The sequence below is a fragment of the Fundulus heteroclitus genome, unplaced genomic scaffold (assembly GCF_011125445.2).
Source record: "Fundulus heteroclitus isolate FHET01 unplaced genomic scaffold, MU-UCD_Fhet_4.1 scaffold_72, whole genome shotgun sequence".
NCBI classification, from domain to species: domain Eukaryota; kingdom Metazoa; phylum Chordata; class Actinopteri; order Cyprinodontiformes; family Fundulidae; genus Fundulus; species Fundulus heteroclitus.
Window position 1 is genome coordinate 410,090 of NW_023397165.1, and position 15,055 is coordinate 425,144.

The following is a 15,055-nucleotide window of genomic DNA, read 5'->3' on the forward strand; positions in this document are numbered from 1 at the left end:
CCATCACCGAGGTTCCTGGCCAACGGGGGGGGGGGGGGGGGGTTAATATTACTCTTTGTGCGGCTATGGGTTTGGAGGGGCTTGTTCCACCGGCAGGCTGTTCTTGGGTCTTACAACACCCAACGTCTCCTAACCTTCCTAGAGGAGCTAAAAGATATCCTCCTGGACCGCCAACAACACCATTCTGGGCCCGAACATCCCATTTATGTGATCATTTGGGACAATGTACGCTTCCACACAACAAACCAAATCAGTGAGTGGTTCACCACCAACAGTAACCACTTTTTAAACGTCTGTCTGCCACCCTACTCCCCTTTCCTGAACCCTATGGAGGAGTTCTTCTCATCGTGGAGATGGAAGGTTTATGACAGACAACCATACACTAGAGAAAACCTCCTAAGGGCAATGGAGCTGGCGTGTGTTGACATCCCAGTGGAGAACCAAGGATGGATCCGCCATTCCACGGCGTTTTTCCCACGGTGCCTGGCAAGAGACAATATAGCCTGTGATGTGGATGAGGTGATGTGGCCTGATGCAGCTCAGAGACATGATGCCGCACAGTGATTGTGGTGTAAATACTGTAAAATTAATAAAAAAAACTTCACACCCTGATCATGTTTTCAAGAGTACTGTTGTGTGCAATAGATTCTGCTTTTGCAGTGAGTTGTGTTACAGTAGTGTACAGAATTTACTATAGATTTATACCCTTCATATGAAACTCACAAATCTAAATGCCCAATCCTCTGCAGAACTCTAAGAAGATCCAGAATTGTAAAGTTTCTAAAAATATGCATTGGCAGTAAAGAAACAAATAACCTTCTCACAAATTGAGCATTGTGTTTTCAATTGTTTTGCTGTAGTGTGTAATGATGTGTATAGTGTTTACATTTTTGAAAGCTTCGAGCTGCTCTTTGGGTGTGAAAGTTTTAGTTTTGAAGGGAGAAGGTATGGTTGTGTTTATGTAGCTTTAGAAAAGGGTGTTGTGTTTAGACATTGGAGAACATGGACGAAACGTTTGTGAAATGTGTTTTAGCATTTGAGAAAAACTGTATTGTATTTTGAAAATTAGTTTTGGAGTTTAGCTTACGATGTGTGAATTTGAACATGAAATTAATAGTTTCGCCAATTGTGTGTTTTAGGTGTGTTGGTGCGTTAAGAGTTTAGGAAACCTGTTACAGTTTTTTACAATTGCTATGACAGATTTTTCAATACTTTTAACAATTTTCCAAAACTCTTAACACAGTTAGCACTACATCCACATGTGTAAGCTATACGATTAACACATTTCTTCTTGCTTTAACACATACTGCATACATCCATCCATCCATCCATTTTCCGAACCGCTTTATCCCTCATGGGGTCACGGGGGTTGCTGGTGCCTATCTCCAGCGTTCACTGGGCGAGAGGCGGGGTACACCCTGGACAGGTCGCCAGTCTGTATACTGCATACAATTAACGCAAATTAAAAATGCTTAATCTCCTTTTACACACCGGCTCAAACAAGACCAAAACAATAGAATTTTACAGCCAAATTTACCAATGCTTTAACACTGTATGTCAGAACAGATAACACCACGTTCTAAAACTAACCTTACAGGCTAAAGTTAAGGTGAACAACTCTTCATATTGAATTGAAACACAAATATATTCCCTGTATTTTATTCCATTGCTAATGAGAAACATCTGATTGAAGTTATGCAGTTGTTGAAATCACACAGAATTCCCATCTAGGAAGCACACTCAAGTGTTGATGTTCTTTCAATCACATGATCATATGCTATAAAAGAGGACTCTTTGGGCTGGTCTTGGCAACACAATGTGAGAAAGAAAGAAAGAAAGAAAGAAAGAAAGAAAGAAAGAAAGAAAGAAATGCCTGCACGAGGGCGAGGAAGACGAGTACCAGGACAAGGGAGAGGAGTGGTGCAAGGTAGAGGGTCAGGAGTAAGAATGCGTGGTGGCGCTCAAAGAAGGACCAGAGCAAAGATAAGATAAGATAGTCTTTATTGATCTCACATTGGAGAAATTCACTTGTCACATCGGCTCAATAGTCAGGAGTAGGAAAGGGTGCATCAATTATATACAGTGGATCAAAAAGAAAATGAGAAAAACATAAGAATATATATATAAAAAAAATAATAATAAAAGAAGTCGGAGTAGGCAGATGATACCTCCCGGTTATATACACATATATGTATGTACACACACACACATATATATATACATATACATATATATATATATATATATATACATATATATATATATATACCTTATATATATATATTATATATACATATATATAATATATATATATATATATATATATATACATATATAGAACACCACAGAGATATATGATATATATATATATACACATATCAATATATATATAGAGATATATATAGAGTAGTATATATATATACATACATAGACATATATAGATATATATATATATATATATATATATATATATATATATATATATGTATATGTAGGTATATATATATATATATACATATATATATATATACACACACATATATATCTATATATATATATATATATATATATATATATATATATATATATATATATATATATACAAAGGGAAGTGCAGGAGATAAATGTGTTAGAGGATGGAGAACCAGACCTTGGAAAGTTGGAAAGGTTCGGTCTCGACTTCGGCTTTATTGCCAAGACTATGGTTTTATACGAAAACATTGAGAGTGTACTGAAAATTAATGGTTGCTTATGTAAGCCTTTTAAGTCACAAGAGGTGTTCGACAAGGTTGTTCCTTGTCTGGAATGTTATACGCTCTGTCTATTGAACCACTGTTAAGAAAATTAGATTTTAACATTGAGGGGCTGGTGTTTCCAAGTTGTAATGTGTCTTTTATTTTATCAGCGTATGCTGATGATGTCATTATCATGGTTAAAAATCAAGAAGAAGTGAATAGTTTAAGTAGAATTTTTAAATCATTTTGTAAGTTGTTCGCTGCTCGTGTCAACTGGGCTAAAAGTGAGGCTCTAGCAATAGGAAGCTGGCTTGGTGGGCTTCCTCGTCTTCCAGGTGGTTTAAAATGGAGAAGAGGGGGTTTGAAGTACCTTTGGGTACATTTGGGGGATGAAGATACAGAAAAAATGAACTGGGAGGGAGTAATGGAAAAAGTGGAAGAAAGGTTAGCAAAATGGAGATGGCTGCTACGGCAGATTTCTTATAATTCTCTGTGATTTCAACAACTGCATAACTTCAATCAGAAGTTTCTCATTAGCAATGGAATAAAATACAGGGAATATATTTGTGTTTCAATTCAATATGAAGAGTTGTTCACCTTGACTTTAGCCTGTAAGGTTAGGTTTAGAACGTGGTGTTATCTTTTCTGATATACAGTGTTAAAGCATTGGTAAATTTGGCTGTAAAATTCTATTGTTTTGGTCTTGTTTGAGCCGGTGTGTAAAAGGAGTTTAAGCATTTTTAATTTGCGTTAATTGTATGCATTATGGGTTAAAGCAAGAAGAAATGTGTTAATCGTATAGCTTACACATGTGGATGTAGTGCTAACTGTGTTAAGAGTTTTGGAAAATTGTTAAAAGTTTTGAAAAATCTGTCATAGCAATTGTAAAAAACTGCAATAATGTTGTATGTTCTGTGGTTGATAAGGAGCTAGTTTTCAGTCCAATATTTGTGTGAAAGTTGAATTGAGCTATGCTAAAATGTATTGTTATTGAAAAATAAACGTGGTGTAAAAAATAAAAAAAAATCTTTCTTTCTTGTTGTGTTGCTCCAAATTGTTCCTTTTACAGCCAAGAACAACCCAAAGAGTCCTCTTTTATAACATATGATCATCTAATTTACGTAAAGAACCTCAACACCTGAGTGTGCTTACTAGATGGGAATCATCTGTGATTTCAACAATTGCATAACTTCAATAAGCTGTTTCTCATTAGCAATAGAATAAATACAGGGAATATATTTGTGTTTCAATTCAATATGAAGAGTTGTTCACCTTGACTTTAGCCTGTAAGGTTAGGTTTAGAACGTGGTGTTATCTGTTCTGACATAAAGTGTTAAAGCATTGGTAAATTTGGCTGTAAAATTCTATTGTTTTGGTCTTGTTTGAGCTGGTGTGTAAAATGAGTTTAAGCATTTTAAAATAGTGTTAATTGTATGCATTATGTGTTAAAGCAACAAGAAATGTGTTAATCGTATAGCTTACACATGTGGGTGTCGTGCTAACTGTGTTAAGAGTTTTGGAAAATTGTTAAAAGTATTGAAAAATATGTCATAGCAATTGTCAAAAACTGTATTGTATTTTGAAAATTTGTTTTGGAGTTAATTTACGATGTGTGAATTTGAACATGAAATTAACAGTTTTGCTAATTGTGTGTTTTAGGTGTGTTGGTGCGTTAAGAGTTTAGGAAACCTGTTAAATGTATTAAAAACGGTGTCATAGCGATTTTAAAAAACTGTAAATGGAGGGGTGTGATTTAGAAGAATGTCCTCTGCGATCTGAATCTGAGTGGTGTTTTGTTATTGGAGTTCTGTAGAAGGTGCAGAATGTCCATAACAAGCCCTATGTTTTGGGCACAAGGTGGTTAATAAGTGTACTTGGTACCAGGTCGCATATGGCCAAAGGTCGTTGATCGAGTTTGTAATTGCATCATCAGACATGCAGCATTATGTCTGAGACACATTCAAGTGAAGAACGGTGCAGAGCTACCGACAGATTACTACCCGGTAGCAACCTGGATCTGGTGGCAGGCAAGGCTGCCAGACCTAGTAATCCCAAAAGAGAGGTGAGGGTGAACTAGGGAACGTCTAGCGGCGGAACCTGTTCAAGCGATTTTCAATTAAATTCTCAGAAAGAAGTTCTCTCAAGGAGATTAGGAACATCTGAAAGGGCCATGTTCAGGATCTTCACAGCCGATGCAGCTTCCAGGAGCTTTGGTCAGAAGGTTATCTGATGTCTGTCGTGGTGGCAACCAGAGGACCCGCTGGTGGACACCGGTGGGGATGGAAGACATCACGCTAATGCTGATGCTGATGCTGAGTGTGAAGTGGACGGGATGAGAGTCAGCTCCTTTAAGTCTGACTTCATAGTTCTCGACTGGAGAAAGGTGGACCGCTCCCCATGGGTGGGGGTCAGCCAGCCTCAAGTGGAGGAGTTTAAGGATGTTGGTGTCTTCTTCACAAGTGATGGTAGGATGGAACAGGAGATGTACTACGTCTTCATCTGCAGTAATGCTGCCGCTGATCTGGTCTGTTGTGGTAAAGAAAGAACTGAACCAAAAAGCAAAGCTCTTAATTTATTGATCAGTCTACGTTCAAATCCTCAGCTATGGCCATGAGACATGGATCACGACCAAAAGAATGAGATCCCAGATACAAGCGCTCAAAATGAGCTTCCTCTGCAGGATGGCTTGGCTTACTCTTGAGGAGCTCCGTCATCTGGAGGAGCTGCTTTTTCTTCGCATTGAAAGGAGTCGGTTAAAGTGGTCCAGGCATCTGCTCAGGAGTCCCCATTGGTTCATGCAAGCCTTAACCACAAAGAAAATTTATCAAATGGATTTTATTGTTTATCATATCAGTTTATTAACCTGCAATCAGCTTGAAAGCAGAAAAACAGAAACTTGACCTTTGCAGTTGTCACATACTGGCTTTTATGGAAGACATAATCCACAGTAATACCTACTTTAATAAAATCCATATGACCTTGATGAACTGCTACCTGAAAGGTAATTATTTGGCAAATACACTGAAATGTATAAATCCTCCATGGTATGTATTTCAATATCCTGCTGTCTTAATCCCGCAAAGCCCATCTGAGTGCTGGGTGCCGCTAATATCAGCAAATCCTTACCTTTTATTTTCCCTTTTTCTTTCTTTACCGACTTCTCATGAACCTGCAGCAGCTTAGACCGGCTGTGTTCACTGGGACAGTATAGGAGTTTTATACAAATAGGGAGCCTCAGCATACAAGCCAGAGTTATCACTCAGTGTCCTTGGGCTGCTGGCTCTCTGATTCCCATCTCTGTGTGCTCACGTGTGGCACAACGTTGGGAAGGAGCCGAAAGAACAGCCAGCCATTAATCCAGATTCCTGTTTCTGTATCTTGTTTAATGTCCTTTTGCCAGTTGAAAATTATGTAGAGAACGGTCTTAAACACATCCCTGACAGCCCATAAGCAGGGACTATTTTTGCATATGTCCTGCTCCATTGCACCAACGTGAGAAAATACCCATGACCATTTCACGTTTCTGTGTGAAAACAGCCGCAATACTCTGACACATATCAGTATTTATGTGTAAATAAAATACATCAATATTTGTATACCAGAATTGAATGATTTCATCTTAAGATATACTTAAAATGTTTTGCCCAATCCATTTTGGTGCTTTTTTGTTATTTTATTTGTTTTAGGTAATCGAGCTGGCATGTTTTGTCGATTAGGGCCCAATTGCAGACAGGACTGCAGGACAGTTGATGGAAAGTGGTCAGATGATTGAATAATAATAAAATCAGGAATTTGCAGTTTTGACAACAAAGACAATTAGAAGAAGATGTAACCAGGACAAGAGCAACGTAAACGTCCTGCAGTGAACAAAGAAATCTTGGAGCCGGAATACTGTGGAGGTGTGAATGGTGACATGGAAACCAGGTGAGTACATCTGCAGGAAGAATGGCAGCTAAGTGTGGTGGAAGGCTAACTTAACATTAGACCTATGTAACCTTAATTAAGAACAGTAAACTGTTTTGAAATGAGTTTTTCATTCATCAAGGGCTCTCCGCCTCTCTGCCTGTTCGGACGCTTTTTTCTCTGCTCTCTGCTTGCTTGCATTTTCCTGCCTTTTACGTTTTATCTCCTTTTTATCTCTTAACCTAAACCACAGAAAGTTGGATTTAATTTTTTTTAATTTTTTTTAATTTTATTTTACTTATTTTTTTATTTTGATTTTGAAAAGATGCCTTCCTTCACCACAATGGACTTGGACAAGCTTTTACAGAAGATAGCTGTTATGGAACTGAAAATCTGTCGACTGGAGGTGAATTATAATGTAAACGCCGCGCATGGAAATGAAACAACCCTGCCTGTGATTCCAAGCGGTGACCACCAGCCCAGCAACTCAGCGAACAAACAGTTCCCTGAGGAAAAGGAGAATCCCTGGACCACTCTGGGTGCAAGACCAAAGGATCAACGAACCCCACAACTAGACAAAGAAAACTGGCCGAGACTACAGAGAGATGTCCCAAGACAAGTGAAACAACAGCGGGCTGTTCTCAAAACAAATGATAGGAGTAAACCTGCTGGAAATGCTGGAATTCCGTTACTAAACAGATTTGCTCCGCTCCAAAATGTGACCCAGGAGGACGAAAATCAGAGGTATGTCAACGATTTTCGTTCTAAGACATCAGAGAAAAGACATGCCACAGGGCCAAGGACCCTGATATTATGCAATAGATCTGTAAGGGGGATTAAACATTTCTGTAACAAGAAAAACACAGAGGTGTTGATTTATAACGATTTGAACAGTGGCCTGGTGTCTGATTTAACAGACATCCTTCAGACAGACCTTCCAAGGGTCTTGAAAGAACGTCCAACCTTGTAAAAACTCATAATACAAGCTGAAGCCCTGCAGGACATCACCTGGATAAGAAAATCAGAAGTATTAAAAGAGGATTACATTTGTTTGTTGAACTTTGTTGATGGCCTGAATGTCAAGGTGTTTCTTAGTGGCCCTCTTGCGCCCGTTAATTGTGGAGATGAGATTTTTTTCCAGAATTCTGATGCTAAACAAATGGCTGGAAAAAACATGCAAAGAAACAACTGTAACCTTCATAGACAACTTTAACATCTTTTGGGAAAGAAGACATCTGGTCAACAGAGATTGTTTCTCTCTAAATAGGTCAGGGGCAAAACGGCTGATTTCAAACATCTTCTATTCTGTGAACCATGCGTCATCAGCTTTGTTCCAAAACAAAGTACATCCAGTGCCAAAACAAATGATAAGCCCAGTGCAGCCCGAACAAGCCAAGATAAAGATGGCCAGAAAGATGACACAGAATGAGGCGTTATCAGAGCTACAGGACGATTCATCCCAGATCTCAGCAGGACAAAGAGAGGACCAAGAACCTCCATCGTCACGAACACCGGTCCAGACCGGACCCGCCTCCCCTTCTTCTCCACAAAGCCCAGAAGTTCCTTTTCTGGAATTTTCTCACAACATGAACAAAGTATTTAAGATTGGCCTACAGATGACATCCTCTCCACATAGCCATTCTGCTGTGAATAAACCAGGATTCTCCAAAGGCCTCAGAGCCTCAGATCCTCCTCCTCTACGTATCACAGAACACTCTGGTACTGAGGAACTCCAAATTAATTCGCTGTGATACAGATCGGGCCCTGGCCACACGTTTATCAGACATGACAGTTCCCAGCATCAGCCTGGGCCTTTCGCCAGAGATTATGGAATATCTGTGATAAAACGTGGCAGAAATAAGAAAAACAAAAGGATAAACAGGAACAAATACTTAAAAGTCATAAACTGTCAGATGCAACCTGTCACAGAGACATCATCAACCACCAAGTCATATAAACTGGGTTTATTAAATATTAGATCTCTGTCAGGAAAATCCCTTTTAATTAATGACTTCATTATTGACAATAATCTTGATGTAATGTTTTTAACAGAAACATGGCTGCATGAATTTAGTGAAGCAGCTATACTGATGGAGTCAACACCTCCAAACTACAATTTTCTTTGTGAGAGAAGACAGCAAAGGAAAGGTGGAGGAGTAGCAACATTGTTTAATGATTCACTAAAGTGTAAAAAGGTGTTTTTGGGAAAATTTGACTCTTTTGAACATTTGGCTCTCCAGGTAAAGGACCCGGTATGAACTGTTTCTGAATGTGTACAGGCCTCCTAAGTCCACATCAAACTTTTTTAATGATTTTAGTGACCTGCTGTCTGTGATATGTGTCATATCACAGACTTCAACTTTCACGTTGACAACCCTGAAGACAGAAGTGCAAAAGAACTGTGTGACACACTTAGAAACTTTGGTTTAACTCAACATGTTAAACAGCCAACACACAAACAGGGACATATTTTAGACTTGATCATCACTAAAGGTCTAAAAATTTCACAGGTCAATGTAACTGATGTTGCCCTATCTGATCACTTTTCTGTTACCTTTGAAAGCATAATTTCCAGTGACTCATTTAGCCAAAGGGACATCGTAAGAAAACGCACCTTTAAGGACAATGCCGCAGAAACTTTTATTCAAGCTTACTCTGATACTTCGACCTTGGGCTGCAACTCAGTAGATGAGCTAGTAGATAACTTTCATTCTAAAGTCTCAGACATCATTGACTGCATTGCTCCAGTTAAAGTGAAAGTTCTTTCCGGGAAGAAAAAATCTCCTTGGAGAAATGCTCCAGCAGTTAGAGGTGAAAAAAGGGAATGTCGGAAAGCTGAACGCAGGTGGAGAAAGAACAGACTCCAGGTTCACTACGACATGTATAAAGAGAGACTTTACAGATATAACTTACAATTGAAAAATGCAAGGGAATCCTTCTTCTCAGAGATCATCAAGAAAAACATTAATAATGCTCGTGTCTTATTTTCCACAGTTGACAGGCTAACAAATCCTCCTGTGTCAGTGGCTTCCGAACTCCACTCCACCAGGGCCTGAAATGAATTTGCTAACTTCTTTACTGAAAAAAATCCTAAAAATTAGAGGATCACTTTGTACTACCATATCAACACCACAACCAAAGCTGTATTCAGCTGGAACTACTTCTGACAAAATGTCCCATTTCAGCCAAATAAACCACAAAAGCTTAGAGCAGATCATTAAGCAGCTAAGTTCCTCCTCCAGCTGCCTTGATGTTCTACCCACAGCTTTTACCTGGCATAGCGTCTGATTTGACTCAGATAATAAACACGTCCCTTCTGTCAGGTGTTTTCCCCCAGTCCCTAAAAACAGCAAATATCAAACCACTGCTGAAAAAGAACAATTTAGACAAACTACTATTCCAGAACTACAGGCCCATCCCAAACCTCCCCTTAATCAGTAAGATTATTGAAAAAGCTGTATTTCAACAATTAAACACCTTCTTAACAACGACCAGCCGCTTTGACGTATTCCAGTCTGGCTTCCGTGCTCACCACAGTACAGAGACCGCCCTTATTAAGGTGTTTAATGACATCCATATAAATACAGACATCACTACACCCGAAACCTGGGTGTAGTGATGGACTCAGACCTGAACCTTCAAAAGCATCTAAAGACAATTACAAGGTCGGCTTTCTATCACCTGAGGAACAATTCCAGGACTAAAGGACTAATGTCTCAGCAGGATCTGGAAAAACTAATCCATGCGTTTATTTTTAATAGAATTGATTACTGCAACGGTGTTTTCACAGGTCTGCCTAAAAAGTGGATCAGACAGCTGCAGCTGATCCAGAACGCTGCTGCCCGCGTCTTCACTAAGACTAAGAAAGTAGAGAACATCACCCCAGTTCTAAAGTCATTACACTGGCTCCCTGTATCTCAGAGAATAGACTTTAAAATACTTCTGTTAGTCTATAAATCCCTAAATGGCTTAGCACCTAAATACATCACAGACTTGTTATCAGCGTATAAACCCTCCAGACCCCTCAGGTCCTCTGGCTCCAGCCTTCTCTGCATACCTAGAACACGAACCAAACACGGAGAAGCAGCATTTAGTTCCTATGCTCCACTTATCTGGAACAAACTTCCAGAAAACTGTAAAAGTGCGGAAAGCCTGAGTTCCTTTAAATCGAGATTAAAAACACATTTGTTTAAAATTGCCTTTGAATGTTCAAGTTAAACTGTTTTACTGTTTTTAAATGTTCTTTTTTTGTTTTTACATTCTATCCCTACTTGCTTTTATTCCTATATTTTAATCATGTAAAGCACTTTGCATTGTCTCTGTACTGAATTGTGCTATATAAATAAATTTGCCTTCCCTAAAAATCTATCCAAATTACCATGTGAAACTATTATTCCACCCATTATTAAATTCTGAATGAACTCTGATTAATCACATTTGTTGGTTCAGTGTCACCAGATCCAAACCCGATTACAGTCAGACTTACAACCGAGAAGTCAAAAAAAGTGGCTGACATCTGTTGGTCTGGAAAGGGTTACAGGACTATTTCTGAGAAATTGGGACTCTAGGGGCCATTATCCATAAACGTAGAGAACAGTGGCAAAATGACATTAATGAATGGCACCATCCAGGAAGTCACAAAGAACCCAGAATAGCCTCTAAAGCAACAGTAAGAAAGAGACTGGGGCAAAGATGGCGACCATAGGAGAATTCCAAGGCTGAAACCACTGCTGACCAGAAAGAACACAAAGGCCAATCTGACATTTGCTGAAAGGTATGTTGATGATGACCAGGACTTTTACTCTCTGGTCTAGCAAGACCAAGGTGGAACTTACCAGAAAGTGTGTTTTTTGTCACATCTGGTGTAAAATTCAAGGCAGCATGTCAACAAAAGAACATCATGCTTCAGGACTTGGACGACCCACCATAATTAAAGTATGATTTCTGCTCCCAACCAGAGAAGCCTAAAGGAGATCGTCCAACCAACGGCATAAACCGCAAGGGATTATGCAGCACATCAGTGATCCAAAGTGCACCAAGTCTAACTATGAATGGTTAGAAAACACCAAAATTAAGGTTTTGGAGTGGTGTGTATGAACTTCAATGGGCAATCCACATCACCTATCTGAGACACTTGACAGTTGCTGCCACAAAGGGTGATGGAAGCTGTTATTAGCACTTCACAGTTGGGGTGGCGTTCCACCGCCTGCGAGCTTCACCCTTATTTCTTTCAAATGTTACAGGGGTCCAATGGTCAAACACAGTGTAAGAGGATATGTGTCCAAAAATGAAGATGTTTGTGCGTGAGTACATGTGCAAACTATAATTGTGAGTTTATCTTGTTTCCCAGAGTTCTCTCAAAGTGGCCCCTTCTGTTTTTGTTCTGGGCTAATACGCACACTTTGCACCAAAAACCTGTTCATCTTTGGGACACGGAGCTCAACTATTTTCTCAACAATACGATGGCTAAGCATTGCCTATGCTGTTTATACCTGCAACACAGTTTGGATGAACATTGTACCTTCAGGGGTCTACAAATTGTACCCAAAGGGTTTTCTTCTCCCATCATGTCCCACAAGGAAGCTGCGTGTTTGATTGTTGCCTCAAAATAAAGCCATGGTTGTCTTCCCATTGAACTGAAATGTTGAGAATGAACCTATCCAAAGATTACAGAGCCACAACCTTATCATCGGGGCATGTCTGCATTTTTTAAAAGGCATTGTAATCTTTAAACTTAAGCAGAAAATGCATTAAAAATGTTCTGTCACTCTGACATTCAGCAAATACAAACAGTTTAGGTAATCCTAAACCTAAAACTGGAGGTTTAGTCAGATTAAAAGCGAAACAATCGGAATGAAAAACTTATGTGTGTTTTTAATACTGTTTATAGTTGTTTTCAATTATGTTTGTTTTACATTAAGATTTCTTGATTGTGTGTTTCTTAGTTGTATAAATGTACATCTTTAACGCCATCCAGTGTGAACTTCTTTTCAACATGACCCTTAGATCTACACAAAATGGTACTTGGGGTAATTTGTACTGAAACAACAGATCGAGTAGACTTCTCTGAATAGCTTTATCCACAGAAATGACCAGAGGCAAGTATGGTGCTTTCTTACAGCCTTTATTTTGAAGACACTTGAGTCTCCTCATTATTTATAGTGACACATCCTGCTCAGATACTGACACCCTGTTGTAATTCCGTGTGAGCTGTTGGGTGGTTTCCCTTCCTTCCTTACTTTTTTTTTTTTTTTTTTTGGTAAGTACCCATCGGAGTTTATGGTTATGTAACATTCAAGAAGTGTTTTGTTACCAAAATGTTTTAAAGGAATATATTAGATTGAGTTTTTTTAATCAGCTGTAATAAGGTTTTAATCTTTACATGACTTTAATTCAGAACCTATACTATAGGAATAATTAAATAAGTTCCTAATTATTTGCGTGTATCTCACTCATTTGAGGTCTGTCATACTTTCCCCACCTGCGGCACGTGGAACACTATCTGTCTTCATGACCCACATCAAATAATTACAAAGGACAAAGGTGTCCAGATCTCTCACTTGTTGGTGTCAATCTTACATTTAAAATGGGGTCAAAAATAACTTTGTGCCAACTTGACAGTTTGAGACCACTGTACAGGTGATTTATGAATGTAATGACCCATACAGTAATCTGCACTTGTGGGATTATTCAGTACAGGCACCAAAACCAAGTATAATAGAATCAGACAGGTGGCTTCACCAAATGACCAGCATGGTAAAACTGATGCCTTCAGAAACGGCAGAAATCCCAATGGGGGAACATAGCTCATTTGTTTACACTGTTGGGTTCTGTGCCAGAAATTCAACTGGGGGAAAAGAAATCTAGTCTTCCTTAAACATTTTCTTTTGTTTGCTACAGGAGCGTTGCTATCCTGCAGACAAAGAGGAACGCTTCCAGTCAACGCTGCATATCAGCTTGGCCTGTTTCCTGTTATTGTGCTACAGAAAATCCTACTCACTTTCAGTGATCTGTGGGAATAAATGTTATGTGCTCAGGTGTGTCTTTAGCAGATGTACCTTCCCATACATGCTGGAAAATATGCTGTTTTCCCAGCATCATTACTTAAACAAATGTGTTTGTGGTCAAAATAAAAAGCATCAGCCTCTTGGGTCCTCGTTGTTGTGTACATTTATCAGAAATTCTTTCTTCTTGCAACTTTTCTTTTACCTGTCTATTGAACTCATGTATCTATTTTTCAGTTTTTACTCTTTTTACAGCGGTGTAGTAAATGGGATAACATGCAATGTACGGGAAGCACTGTTATTTATTAAAAATAACAGCAGTCTCATGGAACAAAATATATTATATTTGAATCAAGCTCAAATCTGTCAAAAATCTTAAATCTTGGTCAGGGAGCCAAAATAGAAAACATCATAAAACAAATGAGGAATATATTTTTAAAATATATTTATTCTAAGAATCATTTTAATTGTAAAATTAATAATTGTTCTATTTTCTAATATCAATAATTACACTATTATTGAGAAGACATTTCCGTTATTAAGAAACAAGACTAACACATGTCATGTGTAATTATGAATGAATGAATTTTCACACTGCTTTAGCTGTTTTTTTCTTTAAAAAAAATAAAACTATAAAAAGTGTTGTGTGCATTAAAGTTAATAGCCCCTGAGTCTTTACTTTGTGGAACCCCCTTTAAGAAGCTGCAGCTTCAAGTCTTTTGGAGGGGGGGTGTGTCTCTACCAGCTTAGGCACAGAGACCAAAACTGTTGCTCCTTCTTTGCGATAAAGCTAAAACTGAGCCTGTTTGGATGGAAAGCATCTGTAAACAACAGTGTTTAAGTCTGGCCACAGATTCTCCATTGGCTTTATGGTAGCATATTTTAACACATATGCTTTGATTCTGAATCTTTATGGTAGCTCTGGCTGGTATGTTTAGGATCTACTGAGCCCCTAAAGGGACATTGAAAGGAAATAAAAAAAAATGCTTTCTGGTGCGTACCAGAAAGTAATTTTTTTTATTTCCTTTGAATGTCCCTTTAGGTGCTCCATATATGTCTTTTCAAACCTCCTATAGATTTTCTTCCAGGACTGCGGTGCATTCGGCTCAACTCCAATCAGCTGAAAACAAAGCGTGGCCACTGCTTGTAAAACAAGTACATTGAAGTAAACTAGTTTTGATAAAACTGGTGTTTTGTATGTCACACCACACACATAAGTCTAATGCTCATGCTAATTCTAACGGGCCTTTTTGTCTTAAAACAGAAGGATTTAGTGACTGATGGACCTGATGTTACCGCTCTGGTAAGTTACTAATAATAAATAATAGGCAAACAGGTTTTCATTTTGTCACCAAATGAATCATTTAACAATGTTGCTATGAAGCTAATCTGTGTGACCCATGTTTATTACAT